At 43.4% G+C, this 16755-nt stretch overlaps 1 protein-coding gene and 1 long non-coding RNA gene across 4 annotated transcripts in view; one reads left to right on the top strand and one right to left on the bottom strand.

Annotated features, from left to right (window-relative positions):
- The window catches only part of LOC125722800 (uncharacterized), a 70161-nt gene extending 67634 nt beyond the window's left edge, over window positions 1-2527 (bottom strand). For 2 of the 3 annotated variants that reach the window (XR_007386609.1, XR_007386608.1), the window contains exons 1-4: window positions 2495-2527; window positions 2263-2293; window positions 2055-2101; window positions 344-397 (exon numbers count right to left, since the gene is read on the bottom strand). This is a non-coding gene — a long non-coding RNA (uncharacterized LOC125722800). The remainder of the gene's footprint in view (window positions 1-343; window positions 398-2054; window positions 2102-2262; window positions 2294-2494) is intronic. The other variant, XR_007386610.1, reaches the window with a different exon arrangement.
- Window positions 1-16755, top strand: part of LOC125722753 (protein NLRC5-like) — a 519818-nt gene that overhangs the window by 385626 nt on the left and 117437 nt on the right. The gene's annotated exons all lie outside the window — the stretch shown is intronic.

The raw sequence follows: 16755 nt of genomic DNA, 5'->3' as shown, positions 1-16755 counted from the left end.
TGAGGTCAGACTGTCATTGGCCCCAAAGTGGCATTCCCATATCAGTTGAAATATGCAATTGTCTGCATGCATAAACTTGCCTCTTACGCCATACTCCATGCTAGGAAATAGCTATGAAAAGATTGTACTCGTACTCACCTCAATCTGGGAATACTATTGTTGTTAAATAGCTATGCATAAGATTACATTTGCCATGGCTGAGACTGAATCACTTTCAATCACTACATGATGGTTATTAGGCATTTAATTACTAGCAGCTGTCAGTGATTGTTAATTGCTGTATAGTAACTTGGGAGAATGACACTGTGGATGCTGGAGCAACCGATTCTGTGTGCACACTCACCCCTTTAATACGATGACAGTGTAGTTCTGCTTTAGCGGGATGATTACTGTGCATCTGGTGACAAAGATTTACGATGGATAATTTAAAACCCAAGTACTGGAATACTTTGCCAAACAGAACATCCTGATGAGCAAATTAATTTCATCATGAAACTTTAAAATAAAAGTTATTTTTGGTGATGGTAACTTTCAATTCCCCACGATTCCCCAGTTCCAGTCCTGCAGGCCTAGTCTGCACCCAGATTTTAATACTCAAACACCTTATTCAGCTCACCAGCCAATTGCCAGGTTTAGTAGGTGTATTTGACAGGTCCTTGCAATCTGGTTCTCCAGGACTGGAATTGGGGAAGCCTGATATATAACATTATATACTGCACAGGTCCTTCTCAAAAAATTAGCATATTGTGAAAAAGTTCATTATTTTCTGTAATGTACTGATAAACATTAGACTTTCATATATTTTAGATTCAATACACACAACTGAAGTAGTTCAAGCCTTTTATTGTTTTAATAATGATGATTTCGGCAAACAGCTCATAAAAAAGTGCTCCAAAATCTCCTGATAGCTAGCTGCATTGACCCTGCCCTTGATAAAACACAGTGGACCAACACCAGCAGCTGACATGGCACCCCAGACCATCACTGACTGTGGGTACTTGATTTCCGAATGACATGCAAAATTTGCTTTCATCCGAAAAAAGTATTTTGGACCACTGAGCAACAGTCCAGTGCTGCTTCTCTGTAGCCCAGGTCAGGCGCTTCTGTCATTCGGAAATCAAAATTTTGGAGCACTTCACTTTCATCTGCTGAAAAGCTTTATGGAGATGAAGATTTCATTTTTCAGCACGACCTGGCACCTGCTCACAGTGCCAAAACCACTGGTAAATGGTTTACTGACCATGGTATTACTGTGCTCAATTAGCCTGCCAACTCTCCTGACCTGAACCCCATAGAGAATCTGTGGGATATTGTGAAGAGAAAGTTGAGAGACGCAAGACCCAACACTCTGGATGAGCTTAAGGCCGCAATCGAAGCATCCTGGGCCTCCATAACACCTCAGCAGTGCCACAGGCTGATTGCCTCCATGCCACGCCGCATTGAAGCAGTCATTTCTGCAAAAGGATTCCCGACCAAGTATTGAGTGCATAACTGAACATAATTATTTGAAGGTTGACTTTTTTGGTACTAAAAACACTTTTCTTTTATTGGTCGGATGAAATATGCAAATTTTTTGAGATTTTGGGTTTTCATGAGCTGTATGCCAAAATCATCAATATTAAAACAATAAAAGGCTTGAACTACTTCAGTTGTGTGTAATGAATCTAAAATATATGAAAGTCTAATGTTTATCAGTACATTACAGAAAATAATGAACTTTTTCACAATATGCTAATGTTTTGAGAAGGACCTGTATAACCCCCCCACAGCCAGATGCCACTGTAACCAAATAATCAATGTTATTCACTTCACATGTTATGGCTGATCAGTGTATAACCTCTGTATCTCAGTTACGTTTCAGACTGTTTTGCTACATTGTGCAGATTAATATACTGTGTTCATAATAAATTTCACACTGATTTCACAAACACACTGATCATCGTAACATCATCAAGTTCTTTAGTCAAATTATGTGTGCTGAGCAATGGGAAACCTGACACTGCAGTACAGTGAATCATGCAGCAGGACTGGGAAAATGTAAAAACACATTTTACCTCCAAGAGCCACTGTTCTCCAACCTTTTTTCAGCAGTCTTACATGTCTGTAAAGACATAAAATATACTGTACTGATCCTGAGAGGATTAAGATGGCAAAAATATCAATTGGGCTGGTGATTGCACAATATTTTAGAAGCTAAATTATGAAATGTATGACTATATATATTACACACTCATAAGGTATAAATACAGAAAAGCTACACACTGTTGGAGTGAAGCTGAAGTCCTTCTCTCTTCTAGACAATGGAATCAATAGAAATGAAGTTTTGCCACGACATGAGAAGCCAGGAAAGTGAAGCAGAACATGAACAGGAACATTATTCAGCCTTGGCTGACTAGGTCTGTATTCCGGACATTACATTCATGATTTAATTTGATTGTAAGGGACTGAATAATTTTAACTTGCTTGCAGGTTCCCTATGTACAGTATGTATTACCTTTCCTGACCTTCGGAGGTCCTCCCTCCTGTTTCCGAGCATTTTTAAGGCTTTTTTCAGAATTTCCTGCTCTTTGCCGACGAGGCTGCAGGGCAACTCTGCTGTGACCTTGAAATTACATTAAATATTCTGTTAAAACACTTTATTTGGTGTTTTACCTTGTGAATTGAAATTTTAAGCCCTCATTGTGCTTTAAGTGGTAAAAAAGTAAAATAGAGAAATTAAACTATTTGATTAGAAATATTGATTTTAAACAATTTTATGAGGTACAGATTTTGCTTATGACAGGGTTCCAGTCAATTTCCGCTCCCTTGCAGGCAGTGGTACACATTTTTGATGCACCCAGGGATGATCTTACAACAGCCTGGTGGAGACGTGTAGAAAAAAGAAAGATATTAGTTTTGTAACAAAAACGTTAGAATACAGAGGAGTGCAGGTGGACATAGAATGAGCAGAATGAATGGTAGCAGTATTTCTGATGTGAGAACCACTTATTCTGCTGATTCTACTTCCACCTGCGCTGTCTGTGTTTTAACAGCTCTGTCCACTTTAGTTTCTATTTCCAGGACTGTGTGATACTTACACTGAATCTCTTTTGTTCAGGTGTTGCCGCTGATTTCCCTGCTTATTTTTTAGGAAGTCTTCTGCTTCCACTCCAGACTGATTGAGGGAAAGATCATGAAACTAAATATGATATATTCTGTAACCATGACCTGACAGCAGTATGTCTGTGAAACCACAAAAAACACAGAGCTTGCTATCAAACAGACAGTTTACTTGCCTTTAGTTTTAAAATGGAAATTAGGGATTTCCTCAGTCTGAGGTTTTTGGGGAACAAAAGGTAAACATCTTGCTCTCCAATGTCCACAAAATCATCCCCGTCACACCTTATACTTCATGGTAAAACAGAGAAAATAGATTAATTCACATGACTGTAACTATAAAACCCAAAATATTATGGCCACACAGAGGTTGAAAAAATAACAATGATAATGAATAAATTAATAATAAAACCCCATAATATAATTAAGGCACGCAGAGTGAGCACATAGCAGGCATAGCAACAGTAAGTAAGGCGGACAAAGGGGCAACTGAGAAGACTGCATCAGCAAATTTAGCATATTTCCCATAAACACAACACTGATAGGAGTTATAAATTTAGCATTACCATATACAGTACAGTACTGTGCAAAAGTCTTAGGCAGTCCAAAGAAATGTTTAAAGCTGTTTATCTGGGTAGCAAGTGCACTTTGGCTTAGAACAAAAAATACAATTTAATATTAGAATGTGTGCAAATTAAGAGTAACACAATAAAAACTAGTAATAATTTCTTCTGTTTTCTAAAAAGTTACTGATATCTAGTTGGATGGCTAGATGAACACCGCTTCAGTTCCCAAACTTGTCTTCAGGGGCACATCAGCCGTTCCACGATTTTGTTAAATTTCACCAACAGCTCAATTAAATAATTAAATATATTGGTTTAAAAGTCAGTGAGAGATTGACTAGCTGTATGAGGTCTGCTAGTGGCCAAGTCTAAAAATGCATGGCTGCACTGGACGGTCGCTGCAAATACTGGGATGATTTTAGCAGAGGTTCTGAAATGGTGAAGCTGACACACTTTGACAGGCATCATATCATAGTTTTACACCAACACGAGGATAATCTAAACATCATTTTCTTTGCCTGCCTAAGACTTTTGCACAGTTCTGTATATATATATTTAGGTCCTCAATCATGGCCTTACAATGGCTGAGGCTGGTCGGCCGAATGATGGGAAAACAACCATGTCCTCAACCACTCAAACATTTCACAGAGCCAGCAGGTATGTAATCCAACAATGTGCCCTGTACTGTAATATTGTCCTCTTACTGCAATGCTTCATATTACAGTATCCATTTACATTTTATATTACACAGTGAGTTTTACTTTATACAGTTACATACTGGATGTATACTGTAGCACACATGTCGCGTCACTCATGGTCACACACACAGATTAACCTCCCCCCAAACCACAGGCAATACGCCAGGACAAGCAGTGTAGTACAATCTTTTATTAAACATGCAAAAGCAAACCCACTACTTAACACACAGGGGGAGAAACAGAATATCTAATACCACGAAGGAGGGGGGGGGGGGGACATGCCCTACATACACACCTTTCCCACTGAGTACACCCACATAGAATTAGCATTTCAATCTCCCAAATTCTTGTGAAAATGTTATTTGCGATTTGCGATTGAGCATGTGTACATGAGCGATTGACTACACACCAATACAATCCAAATCCAAAACACACATGGTAAATGTGCTTTTCTACTTTTATGAGAACTGAAAGCGCTTTGCAATTCATGCCTCACACTCACCCATCCACACACTGGTGGCGGAGGCTGCCATGCAAGGCGCCAACCTGCACGCCAGGAGCAATTTGGGGTTCAGCATTATGCTGAAGGACACTTTTTATGGGGTGAGGAGAAACCAGGGCTCGAACCTGCAACTCTCTGGTTGCTAAATGATAGCACTACCTCCTGCGCCACCATCTTCCCCAAATGTAATGAGAGCTCCCAGATGAGTTTGGCTGTAATAAGTAAGGAATAATTGACGACGGGCCGTTGAATTATTAGAAAATAATGCACACCCGAGGTGGTAATGCGGCCACGACGCGAAGCGGAGTGGCCGTTACACCTCGGGTGTGCATTATTTTCTAATAATTCAACGGTCCGGAGTCAATTATTCCGCTTATACTACGGTTGCCACACCTCAAGACATCGATCAGATGATATATTTCAAGGGATTCGTCCGGTTTTTCTACTTAAATCGCTATTGTGAGTAGGATTATTTCTTCCGCATCTCATCCAACGACTCTTTTGCTAGTTCCACAACGTCTTTTTAAAGCTGGCAATGGAGGCTTGAGCCGTTGATAGCAGAATAATACAGTTAATAATGAAGTTATTAGAAAGAGAGCGAGAGAGACAGAGAAAGAGAAACAGAGAGAGAGAGAGCTTGTATGAATTAGGCTACCTCTGTGTGTCCCTCAACAGTGTTCTGAAGCACCGTCTCTAAACTGTAAGTCTGCTTTAAGATGCAGCGCTGTTATTACCTCGCTAGTGAGAAATGTCATGTGTAGCCTTTAAGTTGGTACACTAGGCTAACTAATACTGCTGCAGCCCAGTTGTTGAAAGTTTCATATTCACCGTAAATATTAAAATTTACTTTCGGAAAATCGTCTGTAATGTTGTTGTTTTTGTTAGTCCTGTGTGCTGTATAGGTACTGTATGCTAATTTCTGTTATTACAGTTAACTATGCGAAGTGATATGGAACTGTAATGCGGTCAAGAGAGCTACCTGGAACTACGTTCGCCGTGCGTTTATCTGAAAATAATTGCACACCTCAGAACGTTCGTCAGCCAATCAGATTCAAGCATTCAACGGTCCCGTAGTATAAGTAAGGAATAATTAACGACGGGCCGTTGAATTATTAGAAAATAATGCACACCCGAGGTGGTAATGCGGCCACGACGCGAAGCGGAGTCGCCGTGACACCTCGGGTGTGCATTATTTTCTAATAATTCAACGGTCCGGAGTCAATTATTCCGCTTATACTACGGTTGCCACACCTCAAGACATCGATCAGATGATATATTTCAAGGGATTCGTCCGGTTTTTCTACTTAAATCGCTATTGTGAGTAGGATTATTTCTTCCGCATCTCATCCAACGACTCTTTTGCTAGTTCCACAACGTCTTTTTAAAGCTGGCAATGGAGGCTTGAGCCGTTGATAGCAGAATAATACAGTTAATAATGAAGTTATTAGAAAGAGAGCGAGAGAGACAGAGAAAGAGAAACAGAGAGCTTGTATGAATTAGGCTACCTCTGTGTGTCCCTCAACAGTGTTCTGAAGCACCGTCTCTAAACTGTAAGTCTGCTTTAAGATGCAGCGCTGTTATTACCTCGCTAGCGAGAAATGTCATGTGTAGCCTTTAAGTTGGTACACTAGGCTAACTAATACTGCTGCAGACCAGTTGTTGAAAGTTTCATATTCACCGTAAATATTAAAATTTACTTTCGGAAAATCGTCTGTCATGTTGTTGTTTTTGTTAGTCCTGTGTGCTGTATAGGTACTGTATGCTAATTTCCGTTATTACAGTTAACTATGCGAAGTGATATGGAACTGTAATGCGGTCAAGAGAGCTGCCTGGAACTACGTTCGCCGTGCGGTTATCTGAAAATAATTGCACACCTCAGAACGTTCGTCAGCCAATCAGATTCAAGCATTCAACGGTCCCGTAGTATAAATCTGGAATATAGCTATATGACATAGTTTTTGATAACACCAGCATTTATTTTTTAGGCAAAAATGGCAGGCAGATCAGAACTGGCCAGATTTGATGTTGCAGCTTTTATTGAAATACAAAACAAAATTAAAAAGTGCTGAAGTTTGAATGACTGTGTATTTATTTCAGTTATTTTATATTGGGCTCAAGGATTGGTTTCATCATACAAATACAGCACAGATAATGTTTACTTGAAATTACTGAAAAGTAAGTGATACCAGAATCATTGGGTCAATAAGCTTTTAAATGTGGATTGTGCTTGGGATAGAAGCTGCAAGTTGTGTTGAAGAAAAGTATAGATTTTCAAAATATGCAAATTAATTCTAATAATAATATTAATGACATTCATCTTTAGATGACATTAATTACATAACTAATAATACATTGAGAAGAAATGTTTTGTTATTGTACAGATGGTAAGATATGAAAGTGATGTGGAAAATCTGAAACACTGAAACACATGGGGATGGGTGGTGCTAATAATGGTACTGCAGCCAGCCAGTAGGGGGCGCTTGACATGTAGAGTTTTCACCTTTTAGAGACGTTATGGTCTCCATGTTTTTTGCAGTCAGTGTTTTGATCACAGATTTGAAAGCAGTATGCATAATGCATCAGGACTCACACTGAAATTCCCTATATGTGGATATATTATGCAACATGGTTCTGTAGGAATGCTGGTACCTTGGAAACACACATAAACAAATATACCTTATATGTGAGTTTGGATATGGGTGTGGCTGCAACTGGAGAGGCTTGTAGTACATATTCTGCAAAATTTTCATAATTGTTGCAAATATTATGTACAAACCATGACAGAGGCTTAAATGCAAACATGGGTTTTGTTGGGAAAATATCAGTTCATGAAATACATTACTGAGGAAACTGTAGGTGCTTTTACTTCTATTCAATACTTTAAGGCACACACACATCACAAGGAGAATAAGCTATTATTTATAATAATTTATATAGCATGCAATGATTAAACAAAAAAATAATAATTTCTCTGTTGCATCGCAAACCTGACAGATACACTACTTGTCAAAAAGAAAAGAACTTACTTCCTCACGCATTTCTAAAAGGATGTTTTTGTCAAATCCCTCCAACTCACTGCAAAACCACAGATCAAGATCACATATTATGGCCTAAATAAAAATATAATATAGATATATAATATAGACAGTTCATGGTGCATTTTGTAATACTCAAGACACACCAAGGCCATGCAGAGTGCATACTGATAAAAGGGAGGGGAGGGGGGAATACTTCAATACATTCTCTGTATCACAAGTGTTACCTCCAACAATTCAAGGTGGTCTGTCTTACAATCGTCTTGGACGCTCGTCCGCTCCTCCCGTGTACCACGCCCCCACAGTCCACAGAACCAATCTGTTGAGGAACATCCTGCGAAATATACAGTTAAAAAAAAAAATCTGAATTTCTGAAAAAAATTCTGAGAAATTCAGGCAGCAGGGGCCAGAAAAAATGTAATAAAACATTGAATTGCTGTAAATTTCATCCATCCATCCATTTTCCAAACCGCTTATCTGACTGGGTCGCGGGGGGTCTGGAGCCTACTTTGGAAGGGGGGCCAGCCCATCACAGGGTACACTCACACACTCCTATGGGCAATTTAGCAAGTCCAATTAGCCTCAGCATGTTGTTAGACTGTGGCGGGAAACCAGAGTACCCGGAGGAAACCCCACGACGACATGAGGAGAACATGCAAACCCAACCCAAGCGGAGACTCGAACCCGGGTCCCAGAGGTGTGAGGCAACAGTGCTAACCACTGCACCACCATCAGCTTGTGACAAATCAAATACTATGAAAAACTGAAATAAAAGAATATTACCATGACAACTCCATTTTTAGAAAATTCTTTCGCCATTACCCATACATTAATCATTTGTGGGTCTTAAGTCAATGATCTGCATGTTTCTACTGCGTTTAATGCAGCACAAAATCACAAACATACATATAAAAACAAGAAAAAGCAAAGCAGTATCATACTATTGCTCCTTCTGACCAGAATTAGGAGACATTACTGCATTATAACATCTCTGTCTTTCAATGCTTTTTTATTTTCTTTTCTTAGCTATTTTTGCAATCTGCTAGCTAACCTCGCCTCCTTTCTGTTGCTCATTATGCTTGGTCATTTGATCACACAAATGTGGCTCTTTCCGCTGAACAGTAGGAGTCACTGTTACCAGAAACACTCTAAATTAAACCTTTTACAAATAATATTGCAAATAATGACATGTTGGAAACAAAATGAAACAAAATACATTTACTGGACGAAATACAAATATTAAATATATGCATAAGCCACCAATTTTCTGGCAACAGCTACACCATCAGCTTGGAGGGAGCCAGTTGCTCAGGGAAGAAGGGACCCACAGAGTGTAAGGACCCATTCTCTGTGCCTGAGTATGAGACCCACCGCTGGTCCGGACAGAAATACTGGTTGTGGCAGCCAATGAAGATGTCTATAAACGAAAACACCATCCTGGGCCTTTGTAATGCCCTGCAGTCTTTTACTCTCTCATGAGGGGGAGCAATATGGATTTCTAAGAACATCCAAAACTGTATTTAAACGTTTGACATTATGTGAAATGATAAGATACAAAAAATATCAGTTATAATGTTCAGAAGATCAAGTGCACTCACCCTTCCCTTTGTTGGATGGATGACAAGTACTGGGCAGCTTCGAATAAGTGGGATGAGGTGATTGATTGGGGAGATGAAGGGTCTTCACCCACAACACCTCCCTCTGTCCAGGCTGGCACCAGCACTGGAGATGTGGATGTTGGGGTGGAACATCATCAGCAGCCAGTATTCAAATGTGTGTATTTCAGAGCTTTTCTTAACATGAGTTGGAGACAGTCTGATGTTAATTGGAGTTTAAAAAACTGGTCGGCACTATGAAAATGATTCTCACTGATTGAATAACAGCAGAATAGTTGCTGTAATCATATTACAATGTACAATAAAGAGAAATGTTTCTGTGCAACAGGCCAGCAAAATAAACTGGTTTTGAGGATGCGAATTCATCTCAGTGTGCAGCCTCAGCCTCAACATGTGGTCCAGAACGTAAATGACAGGGAGGAAGAAGCCCCAGTTCTGTCTAACCTGTCATCTTGGAGGGAACCTGTTACCCAGGAACACAGGGAGTCCAACAGGCATAAGGACCCATTCTGCCTGCCTGGATATGAGACCCACAACTGGCCTAGACAGAGATACTGGTCGCGACAGCCAGCAAAGACCTCCATAGACGAAAACATCACCCTGGGCTTCTGTAATGACCTGCAGTCTTTTTCGCTGTCATGACAATTATGGATTTTTAAGACTGTATTTAAACTGTATTTATTATAAAATTAAAATTTCAAGCAAATATTGTCTCAGCCAAATTATGTCCTCTGTGTCCATCAAAAATGCAATGAAAAAGAAAATATATCAAGCATCTCAGTAGATATTGACTGTATTGAATTTCACTGGGATAGTGAATCCCTGGGAGAAAGTGAGATGTAGGTAGAATTTCATCTGTTCTGTTATATAATCATTTGTGACATATTGCAGTAATGGAAAATAAATAAACCTATTAGAATCTTACATACCTGGATCATGTCTCCTTTGCTCAAGGCTGAATAGATTCAGCTCAGCTAACTTCTCCTCATAAGACATTCCTCTAAGACCAGGAATCATTCTTGTAGCCCTACGTTGAACCCTTTCAAAGCCAGCAATGTCCTTTTTAAGGTAAGGTGACCAAACCTGCACACAATATTCTAGGTGGGCTCTTACCAAAGAAATGTATAATCTAAAAATCACCTCCCTTGACCTAAACTCCACACACCTAGATGTAACCCAACATCCTACTGGCCTTTTCAATTGCTTACCCACGCTTGTGAGAGTGGGACATGGCAGGATCAACATACACACCAAGAGTAGCCTAGCATTTTGGGTCAGATTATAGCTTCCATTACTTTTCTAGTAATGCAAGGTAAACTTGCATGTAGTTTGATGGGTTACTTCTATCTTCTTTTTTGAATTTGGATACTTTGTAAACTTCATCTTCCTGTTTTGAAAGCTAATCTTTCTTTGACCTCTGACAGGTTGTGTAAGTTAATCACAGGAACTGGTTGAAATAAAATGATTTCTCCAGCTGTAAAGGGTGGGCACTGTGAAGGTGGTGTGGATCTGCTTGGATGCAGCCCAGGATAGGGTCTTATCTGAAGCATTGAAACAGGAGAACACACAGGAGTTTTGACAGCAGAGTTACTCTGGGACAAAACACAGTGTAAATCATCATATAAATGTTTAGGATGACATTCTCAGTGCATCCTTACAGTACATACATAACCCCAATGTTCTGAGATGAACCATGTGATGTTGAGTGCAACTTATGCTGCTTCCTCCACTCAATGTCAGCTATTCTTGAAATAAGAGACAGAATATTCGGATTCACTGCTTGACTTTTTGGTCTTTTCTCCACCTTGGAGCCCCTTTCTGGGTTAATCTAGATAACACATCTATTGTGGGAAAAAAAAACATAAAACTTATAAATACATTTTTGTCTTTTGTTCTATGGCGAACACAAGATAACAGTGGACTCGTGTGCCCAACTGTTTTCACTTCAAACTCACAGTGTTGATTTTACTCTCTGAAATATGCAGTTAATATTCCAATATTTAAAAACAAATATGCTACACCAGCAGTAAACACTTATGTAACATACCATAGGAGCATTGGTCACTTAAGGGGCTTTGTGGACCCCTGAAACCGCCTCTGGTGCTGTCCAGTCCAGTGTCACTGAGTGCTCCTTCAGTGTTCTTCATTGCTCTATCTGAATTCCCTGGAATTTAACAAAACAAGTCAAGGTAATCAGTTTAGAAATAAGTACAAACATCTCTGCAAAGTCTGACAGGTAAAAATTGGTGTACTTACATGGTGTAATGCGACCAATGAGCTTCCTTGCTTCAACTGGCCTCAGGGCACCAAGAAGATCCATTAATTGTATGCAGGGACGGATTATGGACTGGGCAAGCGGGGCCGCTGCCCAGGGGCCCTTGGGGTGCAGGGGGCCCGTGGGGCCCCAGCCCAAAACAATTTGCAACGCTTATCAACAATGTATTTTCGTTTGCCTATTTTAGAGGGCCTACATTCTTTGATCCTCTGCCTACCAGGGCCCCTGACCCTATAGTTGTGGTGGTTGTGGTGGTGGTGCTGGTGGTGGGGGGGCTCGCGAACGTTTTGCCCAGGGGCCCACACAACCCATAATCCGTCCCTGATTGTATATACTTCATATCTTCAAGGTCTTCAACACCTAATATCTGGAGAGCCTCCACTACTTGTTGATGTCCACTTGGGTTAAGAATAGACTGAATAAAAGAGCCAAACAGGGAAGGAACTATCTCCCATGATCTCTAAAAAGTAAGTGAGTCTGTGCTTTAATCTCCTCTGTTCTCAGCTGAATCTACAAATATAAATAATATGTATTGGTGTTCAGAAATGTCAGACCTCTTAAATATAGTTCAAGTCTCTCATCATTTAATTTCGACAAAACACTTAGGAAAATATAACAAAAATATACACAACACTGTGCGGCATACATTGTCTTTCATTTTAGTCATACGTTGCTTTTAATTTCGTAATGCATGATTTGCAGCTATAAACAAATATTTCGTAACAGGATAACGGTAGGTCTTACTTTCTTAAATTGAAATATTTTCAATATCATGTTAATATTAGAAATGATTCGCTAGTATTACACGTTAGCTAATTTTTTCATTCACAGCCACATATTACCTATATGACTGCAAAATAAAGCAATGCAACCAGCCGGTAGTTATAAAGAATAACTTAACACTTACATTGACCAATTTTCCCCGGTGTCATGCCCGGCTCGTCCGCTCCTCCTGTGTGCCACGCCCCCTGATTACCCACGTGTTTTCTCCCGATTGTACCCAGCTGTATCCAGTTCATTTGCTCAGTCCTGTCTATTTCAGTCCGTGTCTTACCTGAGTCCTTCGTCCGTCATTGATGTTGTCAATGTCTGTTTCTCGTCCTGCTCCGGTTTCCCCTAATAAAACCCCGTTTTCCCCGTATCCCGCTTGCCTGCCTGCTCCTTACCCGCACGATCGCCCGTCTGCTACCCCCCGATCGTGACAGAATGACGGACCACAAAAAGAAGCGGAGGAGACGGAGAGTCCCGCAGGGGACGATCCGTCTCGGCGCCTGCTCGCTCTCCAGGCTTTGGCTCCCGACGGAGGACGAGAGGGAGGTACCTGCCCTACCTCCAGCCCGGGGGCCGACCACACGCGACCCCGATCCCGCGTGGAAGTACTGGCTCTCCAGTGAGGACGAGGACGAGGAGCCCTTCCTCTACCCTTACCCGGAGCCGGAAGCCTTTCTTCCGCCGTCCGTTTTCACGGACATCGCGCCGCCTCCCGCCACCGCCAGGCGCCAGCGAGGGAGAAGGAGGAGACCGGCGATCGCCAGTACGGAGGACCTCCCTCCGTTGCTGCCGGCGGACCCCGCTCCCGTGCAGCCGCCATTGCCGGCGGACCCCGCTCCCGTGCAGCCGCCATTGCCGGCGGACCCCGCTCCCGTGCAGCCGCCATTGCCAGCGGACCCCGCTCCCGTGCAGCCGCCGCCGCCTGCGCAGCCGTCTTCGCTGCCCCCTTCGCCTGCTGCAGCTCCCGGGCAGGCGCCCCCACTGCAGCAACCTGCAGCTCCCGGGCAGGCGCCCCCATTGCAGCAACCTGCAGCTCCCGGGCAGGCGCCCCCACTGCAGCAACCTGCAGCTCCCGGGCAGGCGCCCCCACTGCAGCAACCTGCAGCTCCCGGGCAGGCTCCTGTTCCTGACCGCGCTCCTGTTCCTGACCGCGCTCCTGTTCCTGACCGCGCTCCTGTTCCTGTCCCGGCGCCCCCTCCGCCTGCAGCAGCTCCCGAGGCGCCCCCTCCGCCTGCAGCAGCTCCCGAGGCGCCCCCTCCGCCTGCAGCAGCTCCCGAGGCGCCCCCTCCGCCTGCAGCAGCTCCCGAGGCACCCCCTCCGCCTGCAGCAGCTCCCGAGGTGCCCCGAGTGACTTTACTTCCTGGCCCCGTTCCTACTCCCGCTCCAAGTCCCTTGGACCCGGTTCCCGAGGAGGTCCCCGAAGACTCCACCGCAGCTCCTCCCTCTCTGGAGGTGGAGGAGCTGGAATGGGACCCCTCGGGGACAGAACTTGTGACCCCTTGTCCCTCGCCCCGGCGACGTCGACCCCGACCTAAGTTCGGCCTGTCTGTGTCCCGCAGGGGAAGGGGACACAAACGCAGGGCTAGGGTCCCGCCCGCCCTGCCCCCTGGCTCGCCCTGCCTCGCCTGCGCTGGGGCTCAGTTGGCACCTGCGGTTCCTGGCCCTCCGGGTCAGCTGTCGCCTGCGGGTCCCTCTCCGGTGCCTCGTCGCCCTGCCTCGCTCCCCCCTCCGGTGCCTGGTCGGTCGCCGGCGGGCTCCCCGACGGCGGCTCCTCGGTTGCCTGCGGGGCCCCTACCTCCGGCCCTCCACCGGACGTCGCCGCCTGCTGCGGCTCCCCCCTCCTCCGGGCCTTCGCCGTGGGCCCCTCCTGCTCCCTCGTCCCCTTCCCCGGTGCTCCCTCCTGCTCCCTCCCTGGCCCCTCCGCGGGTCCCTCGCCCTGTCTCCTCGGCCCCTTCTCGGTCCCCTCCGGCTCCGGCCTCCCGGCCGTCTGCGGCCCCTCCGGCTGCCTCCCGTCGCCCGCTGGGGCTCCCACGGGCTCCCCTTTGTTCCCCCGCCTTCTCTCCTGCCCTGGTCCCTCCTTCATTTGCTTCCCCTTTCTTTGTCCCGCCTGTCTCTGCTCCCCCTCGCTTTGTTCCTCCCGTCTCTGCTTCTCGTCCTCCTCTGTTCCCTTCGTTCACTCCTGGTCCTTTTGTTCCTCCTGTTCCCGCTGTGTCTCCCTTCCTGATCTGTCTCTCTGCCTTCCCGGCCCTTTGTCGGCTCCTGTCTCATGTCCTGTCGCTTGCCCTGTTCTGTGCCTCGGTCCTGTTTCCCGTCTCTCGTTGATGGTTCTGTTTTTTTGCTCCAGGTCCCGGTTCCCGTGTCCCGTCCGTCGCCCCCTTCCTTGGCGCGCCCGGAGAAGCGCGCCTTTGGGGGGGGGTTCTGTCATGCCCGGCTCGTCCGCTCCTCCTGTGTGCCACGCCCCCTGATTACCCACGTGTTTTCTCCCGATTGTACCCAGCTGTATCCAGTTCATTTGCTCAGTCCTGTCTATTTCAGTCCGTGTCTTACCTGAGTCCTTCGTCCGTCATTGATGTTGTCAATGTCTGTTTCCCGTCCTGCTCCGGTTTCCCCTAATAAAACCCCGTTTTCCCCGTATCCCGCTTGCCTGCCTGCTCCTTACCCGCACGATCGCCCGTCTGCTACCCCCCGATCGTGACACCCGGTCCCTATCTGACCTATGAGTTTAGTTGTACTTTTATTCTTCGTCGAATTATCAGATTGATAACTTCTACGATTTCCAATGGCCTCTTCCTTTGTCATCTGTGCACACGCAGTTTTAGGACACGGTATCAACTGACAGCAGCACTGTCAAGCAAAGCATAGACCACTAGGTTTTGAAAAGTCTAAATATACGTACCTTGATGTTCTTTGGTACTTTTCTGTAGTTGCTTGTATTAGTATTATTTTTCAGATTATCCCATCAGTTCTAAACTGCAAATTTTTATGTCTTTATATAGAAAAAACTTTCCACTGTCTTCTTGGAATTTGCGAGTTTCGACCGGTGGCGTGCAGTCCAACACAAACTAAACTTTTTGTGAATTTATAAATCACTAGGCGTACACTATAAACGCTCCTGATTGTTCATGTTCAGATATAGACGCTGTCAACTGAGCTATGGCAACTGCTTTATCTACTTACTTCTCCGAATTAGGCATTCTGTAACTAATTATACAATAAAATAATTGTACTTGATATCAATTCGATGACTCGCATATTCCCTATAATATAGGGTCTATATTTTCTAATTTTAAGTCATTTTTTATGTTTATAACCTTAGCTCTATGCAAACCATTTCAAATATATGCAACAACACAGTACAATTATGGTGGATATCTGGTTTATGACAGTAAAACAATGTAGATTTTATGTACACTGAATGTAAAATTAAAGTTAATGAAAGCAAAATTATAGAAAACAACTGTTGCATTTTAGTAAAACGAAGGCACATGTTGGTACAATAAAACCATTAAAATTTTACAGATAAAGCATATGACCATAAGTTTAATTTCTGTAAAAATACAGAAAAGAAATTGACCAGTTTCGCTGAAGGGGTTTATCTGTTATTTTACAAACTGTGCGTAAAAATATGTTTATGCAATGTAGTTTTGATAAAACCTTTCTGTCATTTAACATTATGTCAAATAATTATACTGCAGTCAAATTGGCTGATATAAAATGGTTAAAAACTGTGACAGAATTTGCCTTTTTTTACAGTGTATACTTCCAGTCAGAAGGTACCACACCGGCAGATACGGATTTCTGAAATAGCAAAGATAAAGGTCGATGAATAATATCCCTCATCTCTTTTAAAACAATAGGTAAGATGCTGTTTTGATATCCTGTCTAGGGTTGGAGTGTAACAGTATTCACGGGAAAGGGGAATGGGATAAAGGGACAAACAGGGTGAGGGCAAGAAGGGAACACCAGTGGGCAAAGGGATATTTTTTGTATTTTCATTTTTTTTTCATGTATAATACTGACACTGAACAAATAACCCGGTGCAAAAGACTTTGGGAGTGACCACAGCCAAAATAACAAACAAAATCCCCAACTATCAAGTGCAACCCACAGCTAATCTCACCTAAGTGCAAAAGAAAAGGAAACCAAAAGACAAACACTCCACCTCACTCCCTAACCAAATAAACAGAGTCCAACACACA

Source organism: Brienomyrus brachyistius, unplaced genomic scaffold (assembly GCF_023856365.1).
Source record: "Brienomyrus brachyistius isolate T26 unplaced genomic scaffold, BBRACH_0.4 scaffold42, whole genome shotgun sequence".
Lineage (NCBI taxonomy): Eukaryota > Metazoa > Chordata > Actinopteri > Osteoglossiformes > Mormyridae > Brienomyrus > Brienomyrus brachyistius.
The sequence above is the reverse complement of the archived record's forward strand: the minus strand, read 5'-3'. Positions and strand labels throughout refer to the sequence as shown.